Raw genomic sequence first — 15,112 nt, 5'->3', positions numbered from 1 at the left:
TGCAGTCCAAGGAGCTTCGGTGAATTTCTGTGATGTAATTCAATGATGGAAAATTGAAATGTTTTGAAAAAAGCTGCAATTCTCAATCCTGGAATATGATTTCTTCATCTCTGGAATTCTGTTGGAATGTTGGAAACATTTATTCAAATACTGAAAAGCAGCTGTACACCATCTGCAGATTAATATTCCAATAGGTGGAGATTGGGGGAAATAGCTGACTCAATAGAAAGACTCTTCAATAGTCAACAACTGCTGCAGTAGCTCTGAAATGAGAGGCAAAAATGATCACTTAGTAGCTGAAACATCCTTTCAGTGTCCCTGATAGTGTAATGTTATAGTACCCCTGAATTTTTCATTCTTTTTGACACACTTTAGTTAAAACATAGCACTGGTCAAAATTAAGGAATCATTTAACACAACCATCCCAAGTGAAAGGAAGAGGAATTTTATTATTTACTAACCCAGAAAAGAAACATATCAACCAAATACAGCAATTTTAAAAAAGTATGGCTCATACAAAAAGATCAAGAATATGCAGTTTAAAATGTGTTCAGAATTCTTGAGGAGTTAGGTCTAATCCAAGATACCGTTGTTTTAATTGATGACTTGAATGCAACAGCAAATTTGTAGATTCCTTTGACTTCTCAGTGAATGAACTTTTTTTTGGTTTTCTTTTTGGGCAGTGTTCATGGAAGTATGAGAGAAATGGAGAGAGAGAGAGATAGAAAGAGAGGTAGCAAGAGAGAGAACAAGCATTCTGGCTCTGCTATTATAAATTCATCATTCTGTTCTGAAGAAGACTCACAATAGATACAAAATGTTAACTATGTTTCCATCTCCTCAGATGCTATAGAGTTTCTTCAGAATTTTCTGTTGCTATGCCCACATTCTATCTCTCTCTCTCTCTTTTTCTCTGCCTAAAAACCATTGCTGAAATATAATGTCTTTATCTATTCCTGTTTCTGATTTTTTTTCCCCCTGCTGCTCTTCCATGTCAATATGTGAAACTTCTAGAAAGGTGTAAACCAAATAAAATATAGGATATGAGTGACTGTTTCAATAATTTTGACATGTTCATTTCAATTCAGACTGTATTTGATTATTGATGGTTTCATGAACTGGCCCAACCTCTGATCAGGTGATCATTGCAGACGTCTTAAATCAGTTTTATTTCTCTTTTTAACCCAGTTCAGTCCATGAAAAGTCCCAGGTAGTCAGACCTATAGTATAAGTCAAAATATTTAATTGTCCGGCTTTGCCATTGCTGGTAACAACAGCTTATCCCTGTGACCTATGATTAATAATTTATGGTGGTCATTGGTAATAAACCTTAGTTCTAAGGAAGCTTTTGGTTTTGATTGTGTCATGGCAACCACAGTTGTAAAGTGGCATCGCTCAATCTTGTGGCTGCACATAGAGCAATATCATTCTCATTTACCAATAACTTGTAGAATTTAACCACAGGTGGTATAATATTGTTTCAGTTTCTGCTAATGACATGTGTATAAACATTCTGTGGCTGCAAACCATGTAAATTTCTCCTGGCTCCAATTGAATTCTATGAGCTGCTGCCTCCTCTGGACTTTGAATTCCTAGCTGGTCTATATTTGCTCCTCTTAGTGAGTAGAAAGCTGCCTCTAGGAGCGAGAATTACCCAACTGCTTACTAAGAATGAGAAAATGAGGTTGTGGACTAATTTCCCATGATTCCACTGCTTCGTCCCTCCCAAGTCCTGTTCACCCCTCACCTCTGCTTGCTGACTCACATTGATTAGATTAGATTAGATTAGATTAGATTACATTACATTACATTACATTACAGTGTGGAAACAGGCCCTTCGGCCCAACAAGTCCACACCGACCCGCCGAAGCGCAACCCACCCATACCCCTACATTTACCCCTATACCTAACATTACGGGCAATTTTAGCATGGCCAATTCACCTGACCCTGCACATTTTTTGGACTGTGGGAGGAAACCGGAGCACCCGGAGGAAACCCACACAGACACGGGGAGAACGTGCAAACTACACACAGTCAGTCGCCTGAGGCGGGAATTGAACCCGGGTCTCTGGCGCTGTGAGGCAGCAGTGCTAACCACTGTGCCACCGTGCCGCCCACTGGTTCCCAGTTAAAGTCCTGACTTTAAAATTATCGTCCTGGTTTTCAAATCCCTCTGTATCTAATTCTGCCTGCCTATGAGTATTGCCGATGTTAAGTATTTTACCAATGGTGGTCTCCAGCTATGCAAATAATAAGCTGCAGAATACTCTCCATGCATCATTTTACCTTGTTGCCTCTTTTTAATATTCTACATTACTCCTAACTTTATAAAACAAAACCTTTGGTCAGCTGACTTACTATTTCCCTATGTGACTTGGTGTCACATTTTATATTTCAATGCTCTGTGGGACCCTGTGCAATGTTTTATTTCATTAAGGGCATTATTTCAATATATATTATGGGTTGGTGTGGCTGACCACATTACCCTCATGCACAGCACTAGGAATACACCCTGACCCAGGGATAACCAGTTTCTAAGCCATTATTTTTATTTCTTACAAGTTATTCAATATCACATCACCATTTCTACTGATATGATGCAGACTGCTCCCCCCCAGATAAATACACTAAATTACCCAAAGAACAATTTCTTTGTGTAAATGTTATGTAAATATATAACATACAGTGCATTACAAATCTTCACATTACTATGTTATTATTTTATTTTACATATTGTAAGTCATGGTTAAACATAAATATGGAACTCAAACTATACTGAAAATATATTCCATAGTCCCATTTTAAAAGCAGTTGAAGTATGTATTTAACTATCTAAGAGAGATGTGTATTTATATAGTGCCTTCTTGACCACTGGTCATTTCAGAATTGCTTTACAGTCCATGAAGTACTTGTAAGTTGTCACTACAATAAAATTCTACTGTTTGCGACTTTGCAAATTGTCCATGCAAAGCTCTGTTTACAAAATTTCATCCATTGTGTGGCTCAATATCACTTATTTGTAGGATTTCTGAAAGCAAAATAGAAGAAAACTTGCTGAAAATATCAAATAAATAAATAACCTAAAAAAACCCTAAGATGTAAATGTCTGGATGATGTACTAAAACTGTATTTCCTGCACTGCACATAGATCATCTGTTACATTGCTTACTGGAGTGTTTACAAATGGGACCACATTATTATTATGATTGACAGTGATTTGTGTTTAAGTGCAGTGTACAGTGCATTATGATACAGATACAATACCATTAGTATCATTAGGTACAGTTTGGTGAGTCATCATTTTTAAATAATAAATGAATTTTAACCAAGCAATAAACAAGTTAGAAAAATGATGACATTTGCCATAAAAATGCCAGTATTGGACTGAAAAACAGCACTAATGGTTTCATGTTGGTCCATGAATAGTGTTAATGAATCTGAAGTTAGATACATTAAGCTGTCTGAAGATAAAATAAGGGCCAGTGTTAGTGTTTCTGGTAGGTGCATCATCAAGTTAATTTTTGTTAGTTGAAGAGATGTGCACTTTGAAGAAATGAATAAGCTACTTAATATACCATCAAGAAAAATTCCAGTGTGTAGCCTAATTATAAAACGTTTGAGGCTAGGAATCCTAGTAACTCACCACCAATGTGCAGGAGTGACAATATCTGTGTCATCGACACTATGCCTTGCAGTAACACACAAAGTTCCTTTGACTGCACTTTTTCATCACAATCTCTGCTACCTGGAGGACAAAGGCATTTATAATATGGGAACATCACAACCTGCAAGAATTTCCCAAGCCACTTATTGCAACTACTTTACCATTTCTTCACTGTCACTTGGTCATAAACCTGGAACTGCCTTGCTAACAGTGCAGTTGCTGTACCTAGTTCCATGTAGCAGTTCCAGAGGAAAGCTCTCTTGCACTGTTTTGAGGCGATTTAGGGATAGGCAGTAACTGGGGTCATATTGAGTTATGCTTATGCTGAATCGATTTTTTTTTAAATGTTGACCACACAGTTGCGGGAGAGTTTCCAAAGGAGCTGCAGGCAAACTTTGAGGAGATTTGGTATCAGCCAGAAGACAAAACTGGCTGCTATGGAAGAAAATGCAAATAGGACCTTCATATCCAAAGAAGAATTGACAGCAGCCGGTTTAAATTCAGCAAAAACACAATCTAATGCTTTTGTTGTGTGCCAGTGCAGCTGGTTTTAGGTTTAAAGTGCTTTGAGCCCTTAAAGGAAAATAATACATCTCATCTTTTTTTTTGCAAGTCTAAAGCAGTGCCTGGATTACATTAGAGGTATTTGTTGATTGGTTTGAAAATTGCTTTTAGCTTGAAATTAGGATGGCATGGTGGCTCAGTGGTTAGCACTGTTGCCTTCCAGCGCCAGGGACCCGGGTTTGATTCCAGCCTCGGATGAATGTCTGTGTGGAGTCTGCATGGGTTTCTTCCAGGTGCACCTGTTTCCTTGTGCAGGCTAGGTGTATTAACCATGGTAAATATGGGGGCAGGGTAGGGAGATAGGTCTGGGTCTAGGTAGGATGCACTTCAGAGGGTCAGTGCAGACCTGATAGGTCAAATGGCCTCTTTCTGCACTGTAGGGATTCTATGTTTCCCTCTTGAAAAAGGTGAGGTGGGGGGAAGGAAGAAAAAGAAAACTGTCCTCCTCCAAAACACAGAGATGGGCAGTAGGAACACACTGACTGTAGCACCAGCCAGCACAGAGTCAGTCCCCGAAACTGAGGAAATTCTAAATCTGCTGTTTTTGTTTTCTTTTTTCTTCTCCTCTACACTACTGCCTAACTGTGATAGTGCTTATATTTTCCCCAGCACCCATGTTGTGTGTGTGCAGGTATGAGACACAGTGAAAAGACAACAGGTACTGTAGGGATTCTATGAGGTCACAACATGTTTAAAGAAAAAGAACTTGTCCTTCATGTCCATAATTAGCCTTAATAATCAACATCCAGCTTCTGTAGCAAATAGCCAATCAGATACTGAAGCTTTGTTTCACCTCCAAGGCAACTTCATCCACTCAGCCAATGGGCAAGCAAGTCATTGCAACCTTCAAAGCATGCTCCACCAATAGAAGTTTCAACCACATTCACAACCTCATGGAACCAAATCTTTCAAACACTGCCTATTGCTATAGGAAGGTATTCAATAACCTTGCATCCATAAAGAGGATTTAGGACCTGTAGAATGAGTTCAGAGAATTAACCATAAATGCCAGCTGGAACAGACTGGTGTGTGCAGTGGCAGCACCCAAACCTCTGAGCCGGGAAGCCTGGGTTCAAGTCTCACCTGCTCTAGAGGGAGGTTATCACATTCTGGAAGTTGATTAGGAAAATATCTAAATGCCAGCTGGAAAATAGTTTGTCCTGGGGTTTCCCAATATAAGTGCTGAAGTAGCCAATATTGTTCAGCTGACAAAGCAAGTGCATGAGGAGAGATTCAAAGACTTCACCACAACACGGTACAGAAGTTGTTTCAGAACTGTCAAGTACAATCCTGTGCCCAATAAATGATAGCACTAATCAAATCAAGTGCATATAATGAGGAAAAGGAAGAAGAGCTTCATTTTAAAATGAAGCCTATTCAGCCTCTCCCTATAGCTCAGATCCTCCAACCTCGGCAACATCCTTGTAACCAGACCCGATGGGCCGAATGGCCTTACTTCCACTCATATGTCTTATGGTCTTATAAGATCAGCTGAAAATTTTTTTAAAAAAGAAGGAACAGACAATTGTACAAACAAGAAAAGAAGTATTGGGCAGAATTGTTGTCTGAGCAATGGTGTGAAAGATGGGAAAATACTGAGAGAATGACAGACCTTGCACTTCCTAATGTACATTAGGGAGAAAGCAGCATTGAATGAGATTATGCAACGACATTGTGTGGTTAGGAGGCTCTTAAAGCGTTAGTCAGCATTTTATATCCTATTCAAATATTGGGCAGTGACCTCTCCCATGATAGCAGCAGATTGAAAGAAACTGAGGAACCTTCCTTTGACACTTCAATGTTTCAGAGTGTCTGTGCAATGCTTAGTAGCCCTTAGATGTTTGCACATCCTCTTCGAGGGTGTTGAATCTGCAAAAGATGATGCTTTGTGCAGTTTTTATTTCTCAGCAGACCACTGCGCAATGAGGGAGTATGCACGTGAACTGGCCATTGTATAACTCCCAGTTGTGAATGCCTTTTTAATCCTAAAAATATTCAAACAATTCCATATCTTTCAGTTTTGCACAAATATGTATTCACAACTCAAAGGAAATTAGTGCAGGTATTTTAACAGTGTCAGTGAAGACATATTTACAAATGTGAAAAGAGACTCAATGATCTGCTTGGCCTATTGCTGCTCCGACATCATATGGTCTTAGGGACAAGCATCAAAGGGTGATAGCTGGTTGCTAAGTCATAGCATCTGAAACTGGTGTATAGTTGGGCTTTAAGTATGGCAAAGGCAGCATGAACGCCCAAAGGCCAGGCAGTGGCAAGCCCTACTGCATCTTCTACTATCCAATTTCATGTGTGTGGAGCTGAAAAGCCTTGATGCATAATGAATACTGTTAAAAGAATAAGACTGCATGAGGACTGTCAAACCACAGCAGACCAGACGCTGTGAATCTCATTGAAACTGGTGAAAACTGTATCCAATGTCTTTTGTAGAATGATTGACGCTGTTATTTCTCCTTACTGTGGACTTTACAAAATTCAAATTCATAAGTTCAAGCAGTCAGAAGTAACACTGCCACTGCAACATCATTAACTTCAGCTGCTCCCTCCACTGCCACCTTCAAGGAAACCGCCCTTAACTTCTGCACATGCATCGCATTCTGGTGGTGAACCATAGAATAAGAGTAACTGACAATTTTTACATAGTTATTGTTTTATTGAACTATATCTGTATTGGGATATATATTAATTAAAACATTATTTTATTGTATTTTGTCTTCTATTGTGTACTGTATGTATCCAAGTTTTGGATGGATGGAACCTATCCAATTTTGTAACACATTATGAAATATGTTCATCATTTGTGAATTCCCTATTCATGGGTTTTTCAAAGAGCGTAACCTTTATCAATGGTTGGATGTTGCTGCATTTTAAAGTAGGATGTAAGATTTTGTGACAGACCCTCATATGTCATGCAATCTTTTGAAGAGATTTCTTATTTTGTCATCTGATCAAAATCAGAGTAAAGAAGGATCTACTTTTTTGATTTTTGACCTTTAGCTGACAGTATTTCTCCAAGCTGACATGCAGATTCAAATTTGCAGCACAGTAAGTGAAAAATGATCCACTAAATGTAATGCTGCTCTCAGGCTTGAGGATCAGAGGGCTATTAACATTTTAATCAACCCCTTTCCATAATGACACTGATAAGGAATATAGGGCTAGTGATATTTTCTCAGAAGAAAACCTGGCAAGTATAATTCTCCAAATCTAATATATTATATGTGTAAACCTTAGCATAATCATAATTAATCAAAACCTTAAGCCAAAGCTGTCAGGGAAGTGTATAATTCCTTAAGGAATGTAGTTAAAATAGCAATTCAGCTCCATTGAATTCTTTGGTAATCAGACATATAATATTACATAACAAATAGGACTAGATTATCCAATACCTCAGGCCTATTTTGTTAACCTATAAATTCATTGCTGATCTGTCGCAGGTTTCAATTTCGCTCTTGCGCCAGCCCCTTGTTGTCTTCAACGTCTGTTAAAAATCATTCTACCTCTTCTTTAAATACCTCTAGTAATCTATCTCTCAGAACTCTCTTGGGTGGGGAGTTCCAGACATTCACTACCCTTGGATAAGAAATTCTTTCACAACTCAATATCCCCTTATTCTGCAATTATGTTCCCCAGTTCCAAGATTCTCCCATTAGTGGAAATATATTCTCAACATCTCCTTAGTCATTCTCAATCCCTTTTATCCCAGAATCAGTCAAATGAATCTCTTTTGAACAATGTCCAATTGCCAAAATTAGCAAGAGACATGTGCATATAGATTTTACAAAGCTCCATGGCACTAAAGTAGTTTTGTAATCATTACTCTGATAGATAAATTGGAAGTTGGATCCTCAATCCCCAAGTGTACAATTCTCCAATTTCACCATTCTTTAGGTAAGAAAGTAAAGGTACAGAAACTAATATTAGCCCACTACCTTGGCTGCTCAGTTGGAGGCATCTGAAAGTGATACAGAGCAATTCAATTTTGATTTTTGTTTCTGTCTTCAATGATTGGTTCGACTCTCGTACGGAGAATGATCAGTTGGTCACTTCTTGTCCTCAATCACATAACCCCCAAAGTATTTTCCACCATGACTTCACTCAGTGCCAAAACATTGATAAACACCAGCTTAATGCCATTTGGACAGCACACAGTATTTTCATGTCTTTAAGTAATCGCTAACAAAAGTCTGTATTCTTCTTTGAAATTATAACATCACAGTATTATTTGGGCGGATGTGGAACAAATTGAAAAACTAACATCTTTCAGCAAAAGTGATTGACATTGATTTTCAACTCGTCTCAATGGGATTAGGTTGAGTGGGATTAAGTTAAGTTGCCCATAGGTGCTGACTTCATTTGTCATAATGTATTTTACTCACTGTAAAAATCACAGGATGTCTGAGACTGAACATCGATGCCAATCATAAATCTGAACTGTGTTGAAATTGGCTGATTCAGGTACATCTGGGAGAAGCTAAATCATGCCATTTGGATTCATCACAACTTGAATGAAGCCCCTGCAGTTGTACAGCATCATGTTCTCCCAACGTTATCTTATCTTCCAAGTTATTCAATCAGTCAGCATTTTGGCATATTTCATATTGAATTGCCATCTGCTGTGTGTTAAAATAATTTATTGCTCTTTTTTGAAAGAGGGGGATTAATTTTCAAAGCCAATTTTCAGTACTATATTGGAAACCTGGCTATTGCAAACATGGCAATTTTGAATTGCATTGCATGCACAGACCATAAACATCAAATGAATTTGACTTTTTCAAATAGGATAACTATGGTACACAAATGGCCACAGTAAATTATAGTTGCTCATAAATAATCTCATTCACAATAAGTGAATAAATGTAGTTAAGATTATGCTGTAGCTAGACACTACTTGTTAATTAATGCACATCAATCTGACCATCTCAGAAGTTTTCTTTTGCAACTGGTTCCTACCGGATTAAAAAATGCAAATATCTAAGTAATAGTGTTTCTGTTAATAGCAGAAATGAGAGAAAAGTAATTCCCCAAGTGGCAAATGGATGAAGTTTGAAATTTCTTGTTGCATCTTCCAAGTAGAAATATAAATCACAAATATTTTGATATAGCAGACTGTTCCAGCCATTGTACTTGTGCTAGTTTATCAAAATATATTGATTAAATAATTACGTTTATGTTTTAAATGTTATTTGCCACTTACTAGTCCAAATATGAATGTCATATCCGGACATCAACTGTTCCATAAACTGAGGAAATGTGAATAAACCTGAACTCACTGAAATGAACTTTGACATCATTTTTTAGTTGCAGAGCAGAAGAGCTATAAAACCACCTGCTCTACCCATTTGTATATTTCTCTGCATATAAATAGCACTTTCAAGAAATAATGAGAATGGAAAGTCATCAAGCTATCTAATGGAGCAAGGAATCTAGTTTTCCTCTTGGTCATTTCTGCTGTCACAGCTATTGCCAAATTTTCAACTTACTGCAATGGAAGCCGACTGTAAAAGCTCAAAAACATTTAAACAGAGCTTTTGATGACTTGAAGCCTGACAAATCTCCTATCCCCTACTGGCTATTCTTTGTATTCATTGAGATAGCAGAACTGTAAACATAGAGTACATAACATCTCAGTTTTTGGGATATTTGAAAGCATCAGAGAATAGCTCCCATGAGAAGTGATCTCATTGGCACTAATGCAATTCTACCTCAGAAAGATCGTTTGTTCGGGATACAAATACAGTTAAAAAGATTTGATTGCAGTTCATTATCCTATGATGTCTATGTGTGTCTTAATTTAATGACCATATCAAAATTAGAGCATAAACGTATGTATTTTACAATGTAAAGTCACGACAGACTCAGAAGGCCATTGGACAGAGATGGTGAGTTTAACCTGAAGGTCACCATGCCTCAGTCAAGGGGTGAGGTTGAGGAGGTGGGAATTTCATAGTAACCTCACCCAATGCAAAGTTAAAAATCACACAACACCAGGTTATCGTCCAACAGGTTTAATTGGAAGCACACTAGCTTTCCGAGCAACGCTCCTTCATCAGGTGATTGTGGAGGGCTCGATCGTAACATAGAATTTATAGCAAAAATTTGTAGTGTGATGTAACTGAAATTATACATTGAAGAATTGATTGTCTGTTAAGCCTTTCATCTGTTAGAATACAGTGATAGTTTCACTTCTTTCATGTGTAAATCACAAAACCCTTTTGTTTAAAGTTGCATTCTCAGGTTAGCTGTTAACAATGGTGATAGCTTGACAATATGTTGAAGGTGTTAGCCCCCTGTGTTCTCTGTCTATGACCTGATGTTTAGATTGATTCCAATCTAAAAAGTGAGATAACAGAGTTTTACATAAATTCATGCAGTTTTTGAGCTCAGAGTTCTACATGAATGTATGTGGTTTTTGAGCAAAGTGCAATGTAACTCTGAAAGTACTAAAAAAATTCACCACACAAAATATATGTGTGCATGTGGGTCTTTGTCTGTGTCTGTCTGGGGTGGGGGTTGTGAGTGTGAGAAAGTGTGTGTGTGTGTGTGTAGTGAGTGCAGAGTGTCTTAAGTCTGTGAGGGGGTGCACGTGTGGGAGTCTGTGTGTCTATAAGGGTGTGTGTGGGTGTCTGTGTGCGCGTCTGTGTGTATCTGTGTCCGTGCGAATGTGAGAGTGTGTGTGTGCAGGAATATCTGTGTGTGTGTGTGTGTGTAGTGCAATGGTGATCACCTGTAATGTGACATGAACCCAAGGTCCCGGTTGAGGCCCTCCCTTCCAAATCATGACTATTATCAGCCAATGTAGGAATTGACGTCACCCTGTATCACAAACCAAATGTCCAGCGAACTGAGTTAACCAACTCCACCCCCCCATATGTATTTTTACACAGATGTATTTTAATAAACAGTATACATTTGCAATTACATAAAGGAAATGTTGTGCTTTATGCTTTTGTTAACTCCAGTCTATAGAATGCAATGTTAAAGCAGCGATAATTAGAACACCATCGCAACAATTGAAGTTCCGAAGCTCATTCCTGAAGAAGGGCTTATGCCCGAAACATCGATTCTCCTGTTCCTTTGATGCTGCCTGACATGCTGCTCTTTTCCAGCAACACATTTTTAAGCTCTGATCTCCAGCATCTGCAGTCCTCACTTTCTCCTAAGTTCCCAAGCTCACCAAAGCATGTCAGAGGGCAGAAGATCCTTGCCAAGTTTCATTGCTTAAGAAATGAAAATTTATTTTACAATGAGACTCACATCATTACTTTAAGTAAAATGTTAAGGATATAGAGCAGCCATTAAGTTATTGCAAAAAAGGATAAATACCATTCATGTAGCTGACAGCTACATTATGACATTTCTGTAAAAAAGTCACCAACATTTTGTGATTTATGATATATTTATGCTATATTTTATTTTGTCAACTTTGTGTGTAAAATTAAAGGCAGGTGTGAATTATTCCTGTTTGAACTAAACCTTGCTTATTTTGAATGGAGAATGGTTCTTCATGCATTCAGGGAGAGTAAAGGCCAATTTCCAATTGGCCTTGAAAACCTTAACTTCAAGAGATCCTTCTCTTTCTTCTTCAATTAAAAATGTTGATGTCTTTAATTGGCATCATGTTATGTCACTGTCTAAAAACTAGCCAAAGCACCCTCTAAGACCTCAATATTTCCCCCAGTAGTAGAATGGTCCAGGACAGTCAAGACTTTTGAATAGTAATTTGGTTTCACTCAATGGGCTGATCCTTGTGTTTCATTGGATAAGCCCAAGTTGTGTTGAGATTTTTTGAGGGATTTCCACCGTGAGACAAAAGGTGCGTGTTGAGTTTGTTGGACATTTAGCTTGTATGGAATGATTAGTAAGATAGAAGATTCAATATTAATGAAGTGTGTTGAACCATGAACAAGGCACTTAATAAGCAATGATTCTGACAGAAATCTCTCCACCGCCTACTTCACTTGGAACCCTGTAAGATTCCTCCCTTTCTGTCTAATTCAGAGGAAAGCAATGCATGTTTTGGTGAAATATTTTATAATGGAAACTAAATTGCTGAACTTGCGGCAAGATGACGATTTTAATTCAATTCATTTGTCGGTACTTGATTTCACAATCTGTAAATCTTATGTATGGCTGTTTTGCCAGACAGTCTCACTAATCTATTGTGAAAATATGTAAGTATTTTACCTATGCTGTTTGTAACTATTTGTGATTAATTGTGTTTTTCTTTAATGTCCAGCTTTAAGGTTTTTTTTGTAAATGATGTGGTTTTCTGTTTCTGTGAAAGAAGCTGCTCCAAATGATTCTAATATCATCAAATTTACCACAATGTGTAAGAAAGTATAACAGGGAAATTCACTGACACAACATATGAGGGAGCAGAGGTCAGAGAAAGAATTAGAATACTGCAAAGCAATTGACTGACCATGACTTCCCATTGAATGCACAGTGTCAGTAAATTACCATTAATTATTCAAATTATATCAATGCTCCAATGCATCCTTTTCATATTCACTGGTGAGTGTGCTAATTATATGTTTTATTTTAAATTTATAACATCCATGCATTGATATTCAGTGCCATAATACAACGTTGAAATTGTACTTTAGGATCCTCTGATTGTTAAATTCACAAAGTGGTAAATCTAAATAAAAACCTCTCACCAGCTACCTGAAGAAGGAGTGAGGCTCCAAAAGCTTGTGGTTTCAAATAAATCTGCTGGACTATAACCCGGTGTTGAAATAAAAACAGAGAGAACTGCAGATGCTGTGAATAAGAAACAAAAACTGAAGTTGCTGGAAAAGCTCAGCAGGTTGGGCAGCATCTGTGAAGAGAAATCAACATTAATGTTTTGGTGACTCTTCCTCAGAAAATGCCTAATCTGTTGAGATTTTTCGAAAATGCTAACAGAGGAATTGCACACAAATGAATGTATTAGGACTTGGCATGGCAGAATATCAATTCTTTTATGTGGAGGAATATACTTTTCTTAACGGCCGTTCAATTTCTGTTTTGTTTCATTTGTGAGCTGGACCTGTTGAAAGCCTATGTTTCAGAATATTTGGATTGTTTCCCTGAATTTGGTCCAACTTCTGCTGGGCCGTTTTGGTGATTGGGTTTTAGAGTTTTAGATATTTAAGGATGTACAGCATGGAAACAGACCCTTCGGTCCAACTTGTCTTTGCCACCCAGATATCCCAACCCAATCTACTCCCACTGCCAGCACCCAGCCCATATCCCTCCAAACCCTTCCTATTTATATACCCATCCAACCTCCACCACTTCCTCTGGCAGCTCATTCCATACACGTACCACCCTGTGCGTGAAAAAGTTACCCCTTAGGTCTGTTTTATATCTTTCCCCTCTCACCCTAAACCTATGCCCTCGAGTTCTGGACTCCCACACACCAGGGAAAAGACTTTGCCTATTTATGTGAACCCTGAAATCACGATGGTTGGACCTCAAAGGTAGTAATCTCTGGATTATTTCTGCTGCCTCATGCTAGTGAGAGTAGCAATAGGAGGATAAGACAGATGAATATGTGGCTGCAGAGCTGGTGCAGGAGGGAATAATTCAAATTTTTGGCTCATTTGGATCTTTTCATGAATTAAATGCATTTTTTTCAATACAAAAGGCCTGACAGGTAAGGCAGATGAACTCAGGGCATGGATTGGAACATGGGACTGGGACATCATAGCTGTTACAGAAACATGGCTGACGGAGGTACAGGACTGGCAGCTCACTGTTCTGAGGTATAGATGCTATAGGAAGGATTGAAGGGGAAGTAAGATAGATGGGGAAGTGGTGATTTTGATTAGAGAAAGCAGCATAGCAGTAGTTAAAGAGCATATCCTGGGTGGTCACTCAGTGAAGCTATATGTGTGGAACTGAGAAATAAAAAGGGGTGATCACTTCAATGGGATTGTACTATAGGCCTCCCCAATAGTCTGCTTGAGATTGAGGAGCAACTGGGGGAAAATAGGGATCCTTAATGGTCAATGAGGCCATATATGTGTGGAACCACAGGAGATGGGTATGATCCTAAACAAGTATTTAGTGTCAATATTTACAGTGGAGAAAGACATGGAAGATGAAGAATGCAGGAAAATAAATAGAGATGTCTTAAAAAGAGTCCACGTTACAAAAGAAGAGGTGCTGGCGGTCTTAAAACACATAAAGGTAGATATATTCTGGGACCTGATCGAGTGTATCCCTGGACATTGTGGGAAGCTGGGGAAGAAATTGAGGGCCCCATAGCAGAGATATTTGTAATATTGATAACTACGGGGTGAGGTGCCGGAAGAAAGGAGGATGACTAAAATGTGGTGCAATTATTTAAGAAAGGCTGCAAGGGAAGCGAGGGAACCACAGACGAGTGAGCCTGACATCAATGGTGGGGAATTTGTTGGAGGGGATTGAGAGACAGGATCTACATACATTTGGAAAGGCTAAGACTGATTAGGGATAGTCAACATAGCTTTGTGCATTCCTGAAGAAGGGCTAATGCCCGAAACGTCGATTCTCCTGTTCCCTCGATGCTGCCTGACCTGCTGCGCTTTTCCAGCAACACATTTCCATCTCTGATCTCCAGCATCTGCAGACCTCACTTTCTCCGCATGGGAAATCATGTCTCACAAACTTGAATGAGTTTTTTGAAGAGATGACCAATAAGATTGAATGCAGAATGATAGATGCTGTCTACATAGACTTTAGCAAGGCCTTCAACAAGATTCCGCATGGTAAACTGGTTACTAAGGTTAGATCACATGGAATCCAGGGAGAGCTAGCCAATTGGATACAAAATTGGCTTGACGGTAGGAGACAGAAGGTAGTGGTTGAGGGTTGTTGTTCTGACTGGAGGCCTG

The sequence above is a fragment of the Chiloscyllium plagiosum genome, unplaced genomic scaffold (genome assembly GCF_037043375.1).
Source record: "Chiloscyllium plagiosum isolate Xiang-an unplaced genomic scaffold, Cpla_swu_hap1 HiC_scaffold_25, whole genome shotgun sequence".
Lineage (NCBI taxonomy): Eukaryota > Metazoa > Chordata > Chondrichthyes > Orectolobiformes > Hemiscylliidae > Chiloscyllium > Chiloscyllium plagiosum.
Note: the sequence above shows the minus strand (reverse complement) of the source record.